This window comes from Octodon degus, unplaced genomic scaffold (assembly GCF_000260255.1).
Source record: "Octodon degus isolate 3935 unplaced genomic scaffold, OctDeg1.0 scaffold00107, whole genome shotgun sequence".
Taxonomy (NCBI): Eukaryota; Metazoa; Chordata; class Mammalia; order Rodentia; family Octodontidae; genus Octodon; species Octodon degus.
Genome location: NW_004524683.1, coordinates 8,575,638 through 8,594,848, shown reverse-complemented (window position 1 = coordinate 8,594,848; position 19,211 = coordinate 8,575,638). Strand labels below are relative to the sequence as shown.

Genomic DNA, 19,211 nt, shown 5'->3' with positions numbered 1-19,211 from the left:
AGAGAGAGAGAGAGAGAGAGAGAGAGAGAGAGAGAGAGAGAGGAGAGAGAAACAAAGGTGAAACAGAGCCTGGCAGCCTCTCCTGGGTCACTCACTGAGTTCTGGCACTGAACTCTTTCAGTACATCAATGACCCTGTTGTCACGGACCTCGTGATTGACGAAAGAGAAGTGGCTTTCCTTGTCAGATCCTGCATGGATAAGAAGTTAAAAGAAACACTGAACTCCCTGACAGTAATTTTCCAACTCTACTTACATAAGACATCTGTGTTTTAGGGCTCTCCATCTGAAAGTCAGTCCCCCTCCCCATCATCTGAAAACAAAAATGTTCACTCTTAAATATATTAAAACAGCACATAAAATTCAAGGAGAACCAATTTGCATTTCAAACCAATCAGAAAAATGTCCATTTCCTGAAACAAAGAGGTAAGATGTTGGATATGTTTACAACTCATTCTATTTTGTCTTTCATCTCCATAAAATATTTCTACCTGCACTCTTTTTTTGGTCTTCTTGAGGCAGGGTCTCACTATGTAGATCAGGCTGGCCTTGAACTTATTTTGTAGCCCAGGCTGGCCTCAAATTCTTAGCAAAACCTCCTGCTTCAGCCTCACATGTGCTGGAATTACAGGCGTGCACCTCTACACCCAGCTCTATTTACCTTCAAAGCCATATTCAAGGCCGGGGAGATAGCTCAGTGGAATAAGCACTTGGCCTGGTAAGCGCAAGGACCTGAGTTCAATCCCCGGTTCCGCAAAAAAAAAAAAAAAAAAAGCCATATTCAAATATCCCCTCCTCTCTGAAGTCTTGACTTTCTCTAGATTATTTGTCTTGATGCTATACTATTTATACTATTATTACTATTATTATACTGTACTATATTTATACTATTTTTTATGCCTTTCTTTATCCTGTTACTTCAGGACTACATTCATAAAACCAGTGCAACATCCATCATACAGCTGCATGTAAATATATCTTCTCAATGGGCTAAAAAGAACTGTGAGGGCTCACAGACTAAGCGCCTGCTTAGGCAAGTGCAGGGGCCAGGGTTTGATTCCTGGCCCTGCCAGCACGGCCCCCAGGCGCACTGAGGGCATGGTGGTGTGGGTGTGGTGTTGCATGCCTGTAATCCAAGCAATTGAGAGGCTGAAAACAGGAGGATCACTATGAGTTCCAGCTGCATAGGGAGACCCTGCACAAAATTTAAAATTAAAATTAAAATAAATTTAAAAAGTACCATGAGACCAGGAGCTTCCTGCACCAGAGGGCCTGACATATTTCCTGGACAATGCAGAAATACTGGTACAACAGTTACTTAATACTTCTAACATACCTTCTATCCCTCAGGGAACCATTTCTCTATCCATGTTTACTTGGGGGCGGGTAGATGGGATATACCTTTCTCTGAATTTGTTTGAAAAGATACGGGGAAGGATACAGAGGAAAAAAAATTCTAAAAGATCTATGTTTATAGCAGCATTATTTATGACAGCCAAAAGGTAGAAGCAACTCAAATGGCCACTGACAGATGGATAAATATAATGTAGTACAACACAATATTATTTAATGTTTATAAGACAGGAAAACTAGGGATGGGGCTCAGAAGCACAGTGCCTGTCTGGCAAGCAGGAGGTCCTGAATTCTGTTCCTAGTACAAAAATCGAAAAAAAAGATACTAAGAAATAAAAAGGCAGGAAATTCTGACAAATGGATGAATTTTGAGAACATTATTCTCAGTGGAAATACATTACAGAAGGAAAAAAGACTACATTATTCCACATGTATGAATATTTAGTCAAAATTATTATAGAGATAGGCAATAGAATGGTGGCAACCATGGAATGGGGAGCTGTTTTGATGGCTGTTTAGTTTTACATATGAAAATCGTTTGAAGTTGCTTATACAATGTGAGTATGCTGAACTCCACTAACTGTGCACTTAAAACTGTTAAGATGGTACGTTTAAGTTATGTAAATTTTATCACAATTAAAAATAAATAAATGTAACAAAACCACCTTGGCTGGGGATTTTAGTCATGGTGCAGCTCACCCAGCCTGCTTGAGGGTTTGGGTTGTGAGGAGCGGAAAAAGAGGGAAGGAAAAAAGAGAAAAGACAATGAACACTAGAAGTTGAGAGTGAGATAGGGAGGGAGGGGTAAAGGAGATAGGGTTAAAAAAAAAATCACTAAGGTAGGAAAATGACTCCTTGATTGTTTTTGTTTTTGCTTTTGCTTTGTTTTGCTTTTTGGTTGGTTTTTTGCTTGTTTGTTTGTTTTGGGGGGTTTTTTTGGAGAGAAGTGGGGAGTGGGACTAAAGCCAGGACCTCTTACATGCTAATCATACCCTTTTTCCACTGAGCAACATCTGCTCCCTGAGCAACAGATGACTCTGAAACCCATCTGATGCCACCACAACATCTGCAAATCCAAGCTCTACAGAAAAGCATAGCCTGATATTGAGGTCAAGGCTGAGTGGTGGACAAGGCCCCGGGAATGGCTGGTCTGGGAAGGGTACTCTGTCTGAACCTTCTCACTGTAAATCAATAGGGTAGACTGAAGTACATTCTTCAATAAGATCTTTCCTAAAAATAAATGTGCTTATATTATTAGTGGCTTGGGGAAGGAGATACTGTGAGACCTGTCAGTTTTTTTCCTTCATGTATTAAAGAGAACAGTTTGCTAACCATTGGAATAGATGATTCCTGATTTTAAAATATTGACAGCTGCTGGGAAGAGAGCTCAGCAGCATAAGCACCTGCCTGGCAGACATAAGGTCTTGAGTTCAATCCCCAGTAACACTAAAATACTGACAGCCAGACATGGTGGTGTACATGTGTGATCCCAGCACTCAGGAGGCAGATCCAGAAGGATGGGCTGAAAATCCAAGGCCAGCCTGGACCACACAGTCAGACCCTGTCTCAAAAAAGTAATATAATAAAATAAGAGGCAGGGATGTAGCTCAGGGGCATAGGCATGCATGGCAAGTGTGAGGTCCTGAGTTCAATTACCTCCAAAGCATTTTTACATTGGGTTTGTCCCGTGTGTGTGTGTGTGTGTGTGTGTGTGTGTGTGTGTGTGTGTTTGCGCGCGTGTGTCTTTTTGAGACAGGGTCTCACTATGGCATTCAAGGTAGCCTCTAGCTCACTTTGTAACCCAGGCTAGTCTCAAACTTTCAACGTTACTCCTGCCTCATCCTCCATGTCTCATTTTTGATGGAGAGTGATGAACACCACTGCACCAAAGCTGAGGTATTAGGTGCTGTTTAGATTACATAGACAGACAGACAGAGACAGACACACGCACACACGCACATGCACACACACACACATACACTTGCAGAGTGGTAAAGAGTTCCAATTTTGGATATAAGAAGCCTAAATTCTAGTTTTACACTTTTTTTTTAACTTATGTATTTTGTATAGGGTCTCACTACACAGCTCAGACTCATAGTAATCCTCCTGTTTTCAGCCTCCTCATCACTGGGATTATAGGCATGTGCCACCATACCCAGACTCTAGTTTTACATTAAATTAGGGTGCTTTCACTTTCAAGTATTCTGGCATAAAATGAAGGCAATAATTAAGTTTCTATCTCATAGAATTGTTGTTATAAAATTTTAAAAATGAGACAATCAGTACAAAGTACTTAACATGGTGCCTGGTATATAGTGCCCACCCAAGAAATATGTATTATTTAATAAAAATCAGGAACTTTAAGTGCACAAAAATTTAGTGTATCAGATAGTTTAATATGATACAGAAAATGCATATTAAATTTTTAGTGAAAATAGCAACTTTAAAATTTGTGCATGTAAGACTGAAGCCCTGGATTGAATCCCAGCACAGTAAGAGGTAAGGGAATAAGGGATTGGGGGTTGCAACAGCAAGAACAATTCAGTATTTAGTAGTATAATTTTGGGGGAAAAAAAGTTGAGAGCTGGGTGTAATGGCACACACCTCTAATCCTATCACAGGAGGATGAGGCAGGACTGCTATGAGTTTGAAGCCTGCCTGAACTATATAGTGAGACCCTGTCTCAAAACAAACAAAAAACACAAACAAGCTGAGACTCTCTTCATTGGTACAGCACCTAGTATTTAATAGTTATTGACTACTCAAAAAAAAGTTCACTGTTTTTGTATTTTGTTTATTTTGCAGTACTGAGAATTGAACCCAATGTCCTTCCACTGAGCTATATATTTCCAGCCCTTTTTTATTTTTATTTTTGAGACAGGATCTTGCTAAATTGCTAAACTGCCCAAACTGAGCTCGAACTTGTGATCCTCCTGCCTCAACCTTACAGAGTACTGCGATATAGGGACATGTCACTACCCCTGGCTAGGAAGTTTGTGTTCTAAAGAGATGGAAGCAAAAATCCTTGGTCAGCTAAGAAAAATAGAGAATTAAGTAACTATAAAGCTAGCAGTGTAACAGCTGTCACAAAGCAGTGAATCATGAAGTTAGCTGCAGTATTAAATTAGTGACTTAGACTTATACTTAAGCAGTCACAGTGGTAAGAGGAAGCTAATATAGCAACATTAATATTAAGCAAACTAGAGTTTAGGTCAGTAGTTTTCAACGAGGTCATAACAACTCATCTAGTTGTTTTAGAAGTTTTCAGATGAAATATTTTGCATTTGACAATGACTGGCACAAAGAGATCCTAGACATCCCACGAGGCACAGGGTAGCACTTCTCCATGAAGACAGTCTTCACGGAGAAGCACTGCCCCATCCACAATATGAAATGCAAATGTCTTGCCAGACATTTAGGCAAATGAAAAACATACTTATAATTATCTTACTTGGATTCCAACTCTATTTTACATAAAAACAAAACCATCTTACACAGCTTTAATACATCTTGAATTTTCCAGGAATGCCTTATAAATTGAAGACAAAATGCATTTGTTTATTTTGCTTTGTTAGTAATTGATCAACATTTCACAAAATTATGCCACCAATGAAAATACTGCTCCTGGGGCCAGGGAGATGGCTCAGTGGAATAAGCGCTTCCCTGGCAAACGCAAGGGTCTGAGTTCAATCCCCGGTTCTGCCAATAAATAAATAAATAAATAAATAAGAAAGAAAGAAAGAAAATACTGCTCCTGGGGCCGAGGAGATGGCTCAGTAGAATAAGTGCTTGCCTGACAAGCACAAGGGCCTGAGTTCAATCCCTGGTTCTGCCAAAAAAAAAAAAAAAAAAAGAAAGAAATAATTGTTCCTGGTAAAGAAATCTCAATACAAGAAAAGCTGTATCAGAGTTCATTTGTAGCTTTTATATTCAAAATAATTCAGTCTTTATTTCAAAATATCAAAAATAAATAGTATATTTTTGCTTTGCCTACAAAAAGCAAGGTATCAATATATTTACTGTCAACTTTTTTCCACAAGGAAGCAATGAAATTTTCAAGATTAACTGAACATTTTACAAAAGAAAAGCTGATAAAGTTGGCAAAGATATAGCATATCCTCATTTTCTCTCTTTTATCAATCTAATCTTTCTTGGCAAACTACCTGTATTACAATTGAGGATATTTCTCTCATATCACATACAAATAAGTCTAGCTTATTATTACCCTTATTCTTTTTTTCTTTTTGCAGAACCAGGGATTGAACTCAGGTCCTTGCACTTGCCAGGCAAGCAATTATTCTACTGAGTTATCTCCCCAGCCCCTATTACATTTATTCTGATGTCTACTAGCATCTTTTAATTTTCCTTCTTGGATTTCCTGGCTTCTGATTGTCTTTTCTTAAATCTGAAAATATACTGGTAGCTCGGTTCACCAATTTAATTCTTTCCATAATTCTGATTGCAGCCCTAATTGGATGAAAACTCAGTCAAATTCAATGGGTAGGGCTCAATGTTGACCTTACAGGAAATTTGATTTGGTTCACATCCAAATGGGTCTTTTTATTTTTGATTTTTTGAGATGGGGTCTCACTACACAGTCCAGGTTGGCCTCGAACTTGTGATTCTCCTGCCTCAGTCTCCCAAGTGCTTATTCACCTGGGTCATTCAAAAGAAGGGGTCTTGGCCAGGTGTGGTGGCACATGCCCATGCTCCCCACACTCAGGAGGCTGAGGCAAGAGGATTGTAAATTGAAAACTAACCCAGGCAATTTAGTGATTTAGCAAGACAGTGTCTCAAAATAGTTCAAGGCCAGCCTGAACTACACAGTGAGACGCTGTCTCAAAAAAACATCTTTTAAGTGCTGCAGATACAGCTCAGTTCAAAGGCTCTACATCACTGGTGGTGAACCTATGACACGTGTGCAGCAGTAGCAGGTATGCAGATCCCTCTTTGTAGGCACCAAGTCACCCCAGCAGCCAAGCATTGCATAACAGTTGCTTTTTCTAAACTAAAACCTCAATATTCAGGTTTAATTGCAGTGTTGGCAAATTGCGATAAATAAGTGGGTTTTCAATTGCAGTTTGGGCAGCCTTCTCTAAAAGGTTCACATCACTGTTAGGTTGAATATCCAGTACCACCACCAAAAAACACAAAAATTTCTACAGTGTGTCTTATTAAAATACTCAAGGCTTGCTGGGCATGGTGGAGCATGCCTGTAATCCTAGCACTTGGGAGGCTGAGGCAGAAGGATCATTGTGAGTTCGAGACCAGCTGGGGCTACAAAGTGAGGTCAAGGCCAGCCTGACTTGCACAGTGACTCCCTGTCTCAAAAAGTCAAAATACAATATAATACAACACAATACTCAGGGCCAGGAATACAGCTCAGCAGCACAGTGCCTGCCTGGCAAGAGCAAGGTCCTGAGTTTGATTCCTGTTATCAAAATAAAATAATAATACTCGTACTCTAAATTTTGAATATGAAAAACCATATTTTTGCTAATTTAATTTTCTTTTGTCATTTACCATACAATTAGGATAGCATGTTCATTTTTTTTTTTTTTAACTAAAGGCAATAATAAACTAAATTACAAGTATTTTAAAAATAGCCAGGCATGGTGGTACACCCATGTAATCCCAGGACTTGGCAGGCTGGATCGCCAAGTTTGAGGCCAGCCTGGGCTACACAGTGAGCTCAAAGTCAGCCTGAATTACATATGGGGACCCTGTCTCAACAAACAAACAAACTGGCTGGTGAGATGGCTCAGTGGTCTAAAGCACCTACTTAGAACAAGCTAAGGTCAAGCAAAGCACAGAGACCTCGGTTCAAATCCCCCAGCACCACATGCCGGCCGCCCGCCCCCTGGTGGGCTGAGCTGGCCACACACTAAATAAATAAGTAAATAAATAAATAAATATTAAAAAAAAAAGAATGTATGAAAAAAAATTAAAATGTTTGTTATTTAAAAAACAAACAAACAAACTTTTTTTAAAAAAATGTATTTGGTACAGGGTCTTACTACGTTAGGATCCTCCCACTTTCAGCTTCCCAAGGTCTGGAATTACAGGCATGCACCACCATGGTTGGTCTCGGGTCGACGTGGCATGTTATGCCAGCACAAAACCCTGGTCCCTGCACTTGCTTAAGCAGGCACTTAGTCTGCTGAGCTATCTTGCCGGTCCCCAAACAAACATTATTAAAGGACAAACATATAGCTACCATCTACAGTACTTGTTCTAGGTTTTGCTATATAACTTCTTTACAGTTTATTTTCTTTCTTTCCTTTGGTAGTTGGACATTCTGGATTGAATCCAGGGCCTTCACACTGAAGTACACCTTGAGCCCTCTATTTTTAATCTGGGATAGGATCTAGGCAAGTTGCAAAATTCCCCAAGCTGGACTCAAACTCGATTCTTCTGCCTCAGTCTCTTGAGAGTGTTGGGATCATAAGTATGTATCACCATGCCTGGATTATATTAACTCATTTAATCCTCAAAAGAACTTTGTGAGGTAAATATTAGTAGTATCTTCATTTTATAGCTATGGAAACAGAGGCAGGGACTAAATGGTCTTTTCTCTCTCTTTTTTTTAACAGTAGCAAAGTTTCATTAAATGCAGAAAAAGAAACAAGCTCTGCAGAGCAAGTTTGGCCCAAGTAAATATAGGAGGAAATATGCACCCTATCACATGAGAGTGGGCCACCACGGAGGAGTAAAGAAAGGAAGCACAGTGGAAAATACTAACCCAACATCTATTTCCTTTGCATAGCTCAAACTCTAATGAATGGCAAGGTGCATAGTTTAAAATTGAGCAATGTGGTAATGTTCCTTGAGGCTAGGAGAGACCATGTAGCAGTCACAGTAAGAGAAGATCCAAGTAGGACTGCCACGTATGGGTGCTAGAAAAGCCAGTATTTTCCTGATGAATTTGTTCTTTTTCCTTCTTCCTTTTTACACCTTATACTAAGCAAGGAGGTACTACTTGCATCAGGAAAAGGGATCCTGTGCTATGATTCACTTGTGGTTTGCTGGGGGCTTAATCCACAGTTTGGTGATATGAGAGGTGGTGGGGTTTTTCTTACCCAGGGAACTACATTGTAGCCTACTCTCACTCACCCCCTTTTAGGGACAGTCTTATTAAATTGCTAAACTGCCCAGGCTGGGTTGGAATTTGTGCTCCTACTGGCTCAGGTTCCCACAAAGCTGGAATTACAGGCCTGTGTCACTATAGCCAGCATGGTAGCACATAGGCAGATCAGGGCATGGCAGGGTGGCCAAAAAGCAGAACGTAATTTGTCAATTACAGCTGAACAATGGGAAGTGACCAGTTAATCACAGTGAGAATGCATGGACAGAACAACTTCCTATAGGACCAGATCTGACAGGATATAAAAGGCAGTGGCCATTCACTTTGCCACTGCCAGCTCCCTGTATGTGTGGCCTGTCCCGCCTATGAGATGTATCTTTATTTTTCTTGCATTTCTCTTACTTTCATTCCTTTTCTTCTTTAAGTTTCTTTTTCCTTCTTCACTTTAAAATAAATAAGGGCTGGCCTGATAGCTCAGCTGACTAAAGAGTCTGCTTAGGCAGCGCTCAGGGGCTGGGTTCGATCCCCTGCAGCGATCCCCTGCAGCATGCTGTGCAGGCCCCAACCCTCAGGGCACATGGACACGGAGATTGAGACTGGGCATGGTGGTGCGCCCCTGTAATCCCAGTGCTTGGGGGGTTGAAAACAGAAGAATCACGAGTCCAATCTACATAGTGAAACCCTGTAGACCCTGTCCTAAACACAGAAATTAATTAATTAATTAATTAATTAAAATAAAAGATACATTTATACGTTCATTAGATATCCCAGCCAAAAAAGGCCTAAAGGTGGCCAGTGAGATAGCTCAGTGGTCTAAAGCACCTATTTAGGCAAGTGCACATGGACTGCAGTTTGATCCCCGACACCACATGCCTCGCCAGCCCTGCCCCAAGGGGGGGCTGAGTTGGCCAAAAAAAGAGGCTAAAATCACCACACAGTATGCCATCAGGCAATAGCATAGAACTTTTAAAAGTGTGGCTGGCCTAGAGGCCAGGGACATAGCTCAGTGGCACAGTGATTGCCTGGCAAGTGCAAGGTCCTCAGTTCAATTGCCTGTACCCCCCCCCAAAAAAAAGGCCTAGTAGGATCTAATAGGAGGTATTCACATCATTGAGAGGCATGGCCTATATAAAGGGATTATAGTAGTAGTTCTCAGGGATACTCTAAGTCATTTCTCTCAAGAGTGAGTTGTACCAGGCATGATGGTACACGTCTATAATCCTAGCACTCAGGAGGCTGAGACAGGATTGCTGTGAGTTTGAGGCCAGCCTGAGCTACAAAAAGAATTTAAATCCTGGCTGAATTACACAGCAAGACCTTGCCTCAAAACCAGGGGTGGGGAGTAAGGGCTAAAGGACAACCACAGATATTAAACCTAAGACAAGTTTACTGATAAAAATAAAATCAAAATGGTTACATGGAAAACAAATTATTAATAGAGCCTCAATAAACAAAAAGCTAATTATTGAGAGAAAAATCATAAACAGCTATAATTCCAAATGACTCAGATCAAGAAAAAAAAAAAAAAAAAACTATCTTCTAGTCCCCACATACCCTTCTAGATTCATGACAGGCCTGCCAGTCCTTGATATGCACCCTCCACGCTTGCCACAAATCTAGTCTCTCACTGTTCCTAGAACATTCCGTGTTGCTCCTCTGTTCCTCTGCACATGTGTTACACCTGCTTGAGATGCCCTTTCCCTGCTTGTTCTGCCTGACAAATTCTTTATCCTGCAAAAAAACTCAGGGTGATCTCTGGAAAACCTTCCTGACCTTTTCAACATGATTTGCATTGGCGCTCAGTCCTGTATTCCCTGGCACCCTATGCCTACTGTCATACACTTAGCTGCTGTATACTGAACAATTTCAGGCCCTTAATTATAAAAGGCTCTGTTGTAACTTTTAGTCTCTCCTATTTTCTACCCTAGGCAAGGGACAATGTTAGAGCAGGATTTTATCCTTTTTAAAAATATTTTTATTGAGAAACAAATAGCAATGAGACAGTTTCACAACCGATTACTAGTACACTTTTAATAATTAATACATTGCATATTGTTGTCTTAGTGGTTATTCATTGTACAAGATGCAGACCTGATATCCTGTCTCAAACACCATTAGAACAAACCTCTCTATTCATTGAATTAAGAGAATGCAACTGTATATCTATCCTAACTATTTTGAGTACACACAGAATGGTCGTTCATTTGTATCCCCATTTTTTGGTTAGTTTTGTCAGAAAAGGGCATTCCGTTGTCATTTAAATACTGTAGGTGCACGAATTCAGCAAAATACCCAAATATAGTCTAATAGTCCATAATAGTAGTGGGTTTTCCATAAGACTGTCAATGTCCAAAGTTGTTGACGTGAGCATTTTAAAAATATGGAACGCTTCAGGAATTTGCGTGTCATCCTTGTGCAGGGGCTGTGCTAATCTTCTCTGTATCATTCCAATTTTAGTATATGTGCTGCCAAAGCAAGCACAGGATTTTATCTTTTCTCCATCCCCAGCACCTAGCTCAATAGCCTACACCTAATAAGTACTATTAACTGGATATCTACTGAATATATGAACTGAGGAGAATAAATAAATACAATGTTAATTATATACTGCAATACAGGTATGGGCACAGTTCTGTGAGATTACAAAGGGAATGAACCAACTCTGAGTCTCCTCATTGCAAAATAATTTATTCTAGATGTGGCTTTTTTGTATTAATCTTTCAAATGTCTCTTACACATGACATTTTACAGAAAAAAACTATAGGCACTGAATGAGTCCAGATTTCCTATACAACTTGGTATGCTTCCAATCAACACAGTCAAGGGTCTGAGAGACACTTCTGCATAACAATATACATACAGTGAAACTTGCTGCCTGGTGAACTTTCCCCCAATATCAGCTAGTGCCGAGCATAGCCATAAGAGATGCCTAAATTTGTTTTTTTGTTTTACTAATTAGTAACTCAGTTTTCCACATTAGCTCTGCAGAAGATGTTAGATATACTCAATAGAACCAAAAGCTACAGTTGGACACTGTTGTGTGTGAACCTTAAGTATACATGTGACACATATATGGAGGTTTCAATTTAAACATATTCATTCACATACCCTGGTGAACCTCTGCATGTCTCTAATCCCAGCCCTTGGGAGGCTGAGGCAGGAGGATAACTGTGAGTTTTAAGGCAGCCTGGGCAACACAGTAACTTCAATGCCAGCCTGGACTAGACATTGAGACCCTATCTCAAGAAAAATAAGTAACAAATGCAACAGGAAAAACAATGGGAAATTTATCAAGATGCAGCTCTAAGATTTAATAAGAATATGCACCAAAGACCATTTCCTTTTTTTCCAAAGGCCATTTCTAAGGTGCAGAATTTAAGATGAATTACAACTTTTTTTTTTTTTTTTAAATACTGTGGATTGAACTAAGGACCCTGTGCTTGCCAGGCAAGTGCTTATTCCACTGAGCAATCTCCTTGGCCCCCTAAGAAGAATTGGATTGTTACCAACCTCTTCCTCCCAGATTCCCACTGTTCATCTCCTTTCAAAGGAGTGGTAGCAGGTGAAGTAGTGTTATTTTTCTTTTCTTACTCTTTCATCTACAAATCCTTGCAATGTAGCATCAGTTCCTTGGACATCATAGCAGATTTGGCCTGCCACCAGAAACCTATTCTTTCTTTATTTTTATTTTTATTTTTATTTTATCATCATCATCATCATCATCATCATCATCATCATCATCATCATTTTGGTATAGGGTCTTGCTATGCAGTTCTGACTTGTAATTATCCTCCTGTCTCAGCCTCCCTAGTACTGGGATTACAGGCATAATGTCACCATGCCCAGGGCTCTGGGACCATGGCATATGGTACCCAGGATTGAACTCGGGACCTTGCACTTGCCAGGCATGTGCTTATGCTCCCAGCTATCTCCCCAGTCCCCAGGGACCTATTCTGACTTTTGCTTTCTCTCACATACTTTCATTTCCTTCACCTCGCCTGGAAAAACTTCCTAAATTCAACCTTCTTTGTTCCCGTCTTCTCTGCCCATTCTTTTTTTTTTTTTTTTTTTTTTGCATAGGGGGGGGGGAACCGGGGATTGAACTCAGGCCCTAGCACTTACCAGGGAAGCACTTATTCCACTGAGCCATCTCTCCAGCCCTGTCCATTCTCTTTTTTTCTTTTTTCTTGCTTTCTTTCTTTTTTTCTGTTTTGTTTTGTTTTGTTTTTGTATTTTAGTACAGGGTCTACAGGACCTCACTACATAGATCAGACTCGTACTGATCCGCCTGTGTTCAGCCTCCCAAGTGCTGGGACTACAGGCACGAGCTACCACACCCAGTCTCAATCTCCATCTCAGTGTGCCCGGGGGCAGGGCTGGCATGGCAAGCCAGGGATGGAACCGCGGCCGCTGCATGCCCGTTCTCTTTTCAATGACTTTCTCACATTCAGCACATTTTCAGTTCTGACGGTTTAAAAATGTGCTCAATTCATACAGACAACATGTATGTCAACATAACCCCAGTATTATACAACTAACATCTCTATATTGTGCTTCCTTAGCCAAATTCTTGATTTTGAAGGTTACATAAATCCACAGCAACTTAGTGGCAGGCATGGCAGGTTTGCCAAAAGGAGAGAGACAAGCAGACATACACTAGTGTTGACCATAGATGTTCTGTAGGTAGGGAGGGTTCTGATCACTTCCAGAACTCACAGGCCACTCTGCCCTCCAGGCAGCCTTAGTATATCCTGCCATCTCAGGGACAGCAAACCTGAAGACCAGTATGTCAGAAATGCCCAAGCTGTCCTCCTCCTAACCTCATCTTGGAAGACGGCAGTATACATGGTGCTAAAAAAGGACTCAGAGGGGCATACAGAAAAGCACAAATACAACCATATAATAAAACAATCTGAGAAAAATCCTTGAGTATTTGTAGACTCAGGTTGCAATAACAATCACATTTCTATTTATTTATTTATTTTTATTTTATTTTATTTTATTTTATTTTATTTTATTTTATTTTGCAGAACCAGGGATTGAACTCAGGCCCTTGCGCTTGCCAGGCAAGTGCTTATTCTACTGAGCTAACTCCTCAGCCCAACAATCACATTTAAAAGAAAAAAAAAACCTTAGTACATGCCTATAATCCCAGCATTCTTGGAGGCTAAGTCAGGGGGATCTCAAATTGGCCAAATGAATGACCTGGTAAGACCCAGTCTCAAAATAAGAAATATAAAAAAGGACTAAGGATACAGCTCAATGTGAAATTCTGGGTTCAAAAAAAGAGTGGAGATATGCACTTTCTTGCAAACTTTGCAAGTTATAGTTTGGAACGGTAAATACAATTGCCAGGAATGGGAGTGCACACCTGTAATCCCAGCACTTAGGAGGCTGAGGCAGGAGGATTGCTGCAACTTCAAGGCCAGTCTGAACTACATAGTGAGACCCTGTCTCAAAAACACCAAAACAACAATAACAATACAAAAAAAAAAAAAGAAAAGAAAAGAGAGAGACTACACTAAGCATGGTGGCTCATGCCTTTATCCTATCTACTTGGGAAACTGAGGCAGGAGGATTGCTTGAATCCAAGAGTGAATTTATTTATTTACTTATGTTGGTTTTTTGGAGACAAGGTCTCTGTATGTAGTGCAAGACAGCCTTGAACTCACTGTGAAGTCCAGGCTAGCCTCAAACTCATGGCAATCCTGCTCCCTCACCTTCTCTAGTGCTGGGATTACAGGCATATGCTACCACACCTTGAGTCCAGAAATTTGAGGCCAGCCTGACCAACATAAGGAAATATATATATATATATATGCCAACATGGTGGCACATACTTGTAATTCCAGCACTCAAGAGGCTGGGGCAGGAAGTTTGCAAGTTCAAGGACAGTCTGAGCTACATAGAAAGTTTAAGGCCAGCACAGACTATATAGAAAGACTTTGTTGCAAATAAATTTAATTTCATTTTAAAAATAAAATAAAATAAACCTTAAAAGATATTATTATCGGGGCTGGGGAGATAGCTCAGTAGAATAAGCACTTGCCTGGCATGCACAAGGGCCTGAGTTTAATCCCTGGTTTGGCCAAAAAAAAAAAAAAAGGATATTATTATCAAGTTGTTGGGTCCCCCCCCACCCCTCAGCTCGGCCTGAGGACAGGGCTGGCACAGTATGTGGTACAGGGATGGAACTGAGGTCCCCTGCGCCTGCCAAAGCTTGCCTAAGCAGGTGCTTTAGACTGCTGAGCTATCTCTCTGGCCCCTATTATCAAGTTTTGGTATAACTGAGTCACTATGGCCATAACAGCACTGGCATTTAGAAACTTAGCATCTAAATTCTAAACAAAGCTACCAAAAACATAAAAACCTTCCCCTTCCCCTTCCCCTTGCTAAGTCTCCCATGAGACTCGTGACTTCAGTGGAGGCCAATCATGGCTGTCACTTATTGACTCTTAGAGTACTTTCACCTTCCCCTTCCCCTTCCCCTTCCCCAGCACAAAAACAAAACATCCTGGTAACATAACATTCACTTGCTAAAATGTTCCCCTTACTCTCCTAAACCACAACTGTTGATACTGCTACAGATGCAGAGCTTGCGTGACAAACTGCATGGCTACTACTGAATAACAAATGATTAACCATGAACAGGAATGAATCAATTTTTCAGTACCAAGCAGATGGCAAATATGAGATGCTTTTATTTTGGGTTTTTTTTTAGCTCAAACCCAGAGGCACTGTCACTAACTTACATCCCCAGGTTTTTCTTTTAATTTTAAGACAGGATCTCACTAAATTGCCTAGCAGGCCTCAAATCCAGAATCCTTCCACCTCAGCCTCCGGGGAGCTGGAGTTACAGGTGTGCACCACTGTATCTGTCCTACTGGGCTCTTTTAGGTTGTTAAGTTTACTGTTTCTTATAGTGTGGCATTTCCAGACATAATGTTATTGGCTTAAAAACACATAATAGGAGAGAGAGTAGAAACTTATCCTCTATCTTATAGCTACTTTTATACTTCACAATATAAAATAGAAAACTCTATAAGTGACTATATATAAATTCCACATACATATTCCACATACAGCAAAAGCTGGGAAAAGTTAATTAGGCAAAAAATTAATAAGGAAGTATATTTCCTTCTTATATACTGAAATAAAGTAGATGAAACCTTCCATTCACCAATTAGGTAGCTAGGAATTCAAACCCAACTGTACCATCTTTACTCATTCTGGTATATTTGGTGACACCAAACATGTTTGAACCTCAGTTTCTTCATTTCTAAAACACAAGTATAAAGATTTACAGGAGGGGGACAACCCGCTCGGGGGCCCCCCTCCTGTCCCTCTCTTGGATAAGAGCTTTCTTTCTCTCAATAAATTAAAAAAAAAAAAAAAGATTTACAGGAGGCGCTATGGTGGCCCTGGGGGTGTGCCAGGTGCAGGTGTGCACGCCGGCAGCGCTGTGGTGCAGGAGCTGGAGCCTGGCAACCGAGTCCCTAGATTCTCAGCTGTTGAAGACAGAAGAAAGGAACCAGATTCTACTTGACCTTAAAAAAAGCAGGATGGTCAGAGTTAAGTGAGAAAGATACCATCTACGAAGAATTCGCCTTCAAAAATTTTAATCAGGCTTTTGGCTTTATGTTCTGAGTTGCCCTACAAGCAAAGAAGATAAATCACCACCCGGCAGGGTTCAGTGTGTACAACAAGATCCAGATAACTCTTAAACCACATGACTATGGTGGACTGCCGAGAAGAGATGTGCAGCTGGCAAGAAACATTGAAAAAGCATCTGGTTTTGTGTGATTTCTTCTAAAATGCATGTAAAATATTATACCCATCTTAGCTGCAATATTTTGAAGGCAACTTACATCAACATGTTCTATTGTAAATTAGTTCACCTTTATAAATATTGTCTAATCAGTGCTTACATATAAAATGATTTAGGGCTGGGGAGATAGCTTGGTGGTCTAAGTGACTTCCTTGCAAGCTCAAGGACCAAAGTTTGATCCCCGGTACTGCATGCCGTGCCTACCACTGATATGGGGTGTGGTGGCGCACACCTGCAGTCCCAGTGCTGGTGAGGTGGAGACAGGAGGATCACTACTATCCTGAGCTGTATAGTGAGACCCTGTACCAAAAAAATAAAAAAAAAAATATTAAATATAAAATGATTTAAACCTGAACTTGAGGTATTTTTCACTACAACTATATATTCACATACATAAGACAAACCAACACCACTACTTATATTAATATTTTAAAAGAGAAAGGGCATTAAGAAATTGTGGTGGGGAGATATTCATACACTTGGTAGAAATTCATAATTATGATGTTAAAAATAACATTGTATTGAAGAAAAGCTGTAAGGTATGAAAAGAGTTGTGCAGGATTTTAACCTTATATAACAATTCTTTTTTTATTTTAAAAAGGAAAACAAAAAGAGATAACGAACAAAGATAAAGCAATGGCCGGGGAGATAGCTCAGTTGAATAATCACTTGCCTGGCAAGCTTAAGTGCCTGAGTTCAATCCCCGGCTCCGCAAAAAAAAAAAAAAACAACAAAGATAAAGCAACATAACAATAAAAATGGTACAGAATTTCAAAACAAAAATAGAAAAAAATTTTTTTTGTCTTTTTGAAACAGGGTCTTACTATGCAGTTCATGTGGGCCTTGAGCTCGCTTCGTAGCCCAGGCTGATACTGAACTTGCAACAATCCTCCTGTGTCAGCCTCCCAAGTGCTGGGATTATAGGCATGTCATATGCCTGATTAAGAATAGAAAATTAACAATGTTTGTTATATTACATATTGTTGTCATCTAATTTGTTGTTCAGATTACCAGATATAAGCATGAGAGATTGACCAAACAGTTAAACATTAACTCTTCCTTTCAATAAATTTTAGATTCCTGAGTTTAAAAATAAGCAGCCATACCTCTTCTGTTTTGAGAAGATGCATTTTAAGGACTGTGTAGCCTGTGTAACAAAAAACCTGGGATCTCAAAAACATTCAGCTAAATTTCAAACAGTGTTCAGGGACTGATTCTTTGGAGACTATGTCGTCCTGATTTACAATGATCAGAGGACATAATCCTATGCATAAAAGAATTCTAAAACATACACATAAAGCTTCTAGATTTAGTAAAGAGTCTTAGCAAAGCTATTGGACACAAAGTCAATATATGAAAAAAAAAAAAAAAAAAAAGCACTTGCCTGGCAAGTGCAGGGTGCTGGGTTCAATCCCCGGTACCACAAAAAAAAAAAAAAAAAAAAAAAAAGATCTCTTCATTTTGGAGCTGGGGATACAGCTCAGCAACATAAGCACCTGCCTGGCAAGCGCAAGATCCTGAGTTCGAGCCCCAGTACCACAAAAAAAAAAGTAGATCTCTTTAAAGTCAATATATGAAAATCGGATGTGCCAAGTGTGGTAGCACACATTTGTAATCCCAACTACTCGGCTGAGGCAGGAGGAGTTCAAGTTCCAGGACAGCCTGGGCATCTTCACAAGATCTGTCTCAAAATAGAAAATAAAGGGCCAGGGATACAGCCCAGTGGCACAGTTGCCTGTTCGGCAAGCACAAGGTTCTGAGTTTGATTCCTGGTACCAAAAATAAAATAAAAAATAAAAAGGATTGAGTTTGATCACAAAAAGAAAAGAAGGAACAAAGAAAAGGAAGAAGGGAAATAGGAAGAGAAAGCAAAGAAGGAAGGCAAACATAAATTATTCTAATTATAACTTATGTGACCGGCACAGTGCAGTTAAGATTGTTAAAGCTTTGCTAGTTATGGTTTTTCATCTTTTACAAAATATAGTACACTAGCCTCTGTTACTTTTGCAGAGCCAGGCTTCAGAACTAAATGAACAGCATAAACTCAACAGGTAAATTGGATCTGGTGGCCACATACACCTGTAATTCTAGTGCTTAGGAGGCTGAAGCAGAGGATCGCTGCAAGTTTAGGCCAGCCTGTGCTACATCATGAGTACAGCCAGCCTGAACTACACAGTGAGACTTTGTCTCAAAAAGAAAAGAAAAGCACACCCCACTCCACCCCACTCCCTGTGCATTCTGAGCCAGCGTGGTGGAGCACGCCTGTAATCCCAGCGCTGGAGAGGCTGAAAATAGGAGGATCACTATGAGTCTGAGCTGCATACTGAGACCCTGAACAAACACATAAAATTAAAATTAAAATTTTTTAAAAAAGCTAAGCAAATAACTAAAGTTTATCTTTAAGAATGAACGGGGATCCTAAAATTCCAAACCCAATTATTTAAAGGAATATAAATTAATGACATAAATCCACATTGCTCAAGGTAAAGTTATCAATCCATCTTTCTTTTTCCGTCAAGGGCAATTTCAAGTCCTTAAATTCTGTATAATTTGTATTTCCTACAACAGAAGTCCAACATGTCCTTTCACTGAAATTGATACATATTTTATTTAACCCAACATTTGAATGTTTATAAGGTTAATGAAAAATTTAATTTGCTCTGTTAGGAAAGAAGACCGTTGGACTAGTTAAGCAGTGGTTTTCAACCCACAGCAGTTTTGCCTCCCAGGGGACATTTGGCAATCCATGAAGAAGTTGATGGTTGTTTCAACAGAGCAGATGTTCCTGGCATTTGGTATTTAGAGGTCAAGGATGGGACCCCACATCCTACAGAGCACAGCTCCCCAACAGCCAAGCATTATCTGGCTCAAAATGTCAAGAGTGCTGAGGTTATGAAACATGGCCTTAGAAGCATTAAAAAAGATGAAAGTAGCTTATAACTGGGGGG

At 40.0% G+C, this 19,211-nt stretch overlaps 1 protein-coding gene and 1 non-coding gene across 4 annotated transcripts in view; both read right to left on the bottom strand.

Moving 5' to 3' along the window:
* The window catches only part of Tesk2 (testis-specific kinase 2), a 165,249-nt gene that overhangs the window by 93,701 nt on the left and 52,337 nt on the right, over positions 1 to 19,211 (bottom strand). The gene's annotated exons all lie outside the window — the stretch shown is intronic.
* LOC111818913 lies at positions 10,810 to 10,916 on the bottom strand. Its single transcript, XR_002822782.1, has one exon. It is a non-coding gene; the product is annotated as a U6 spliceosomal RNA (small nuclear RNA).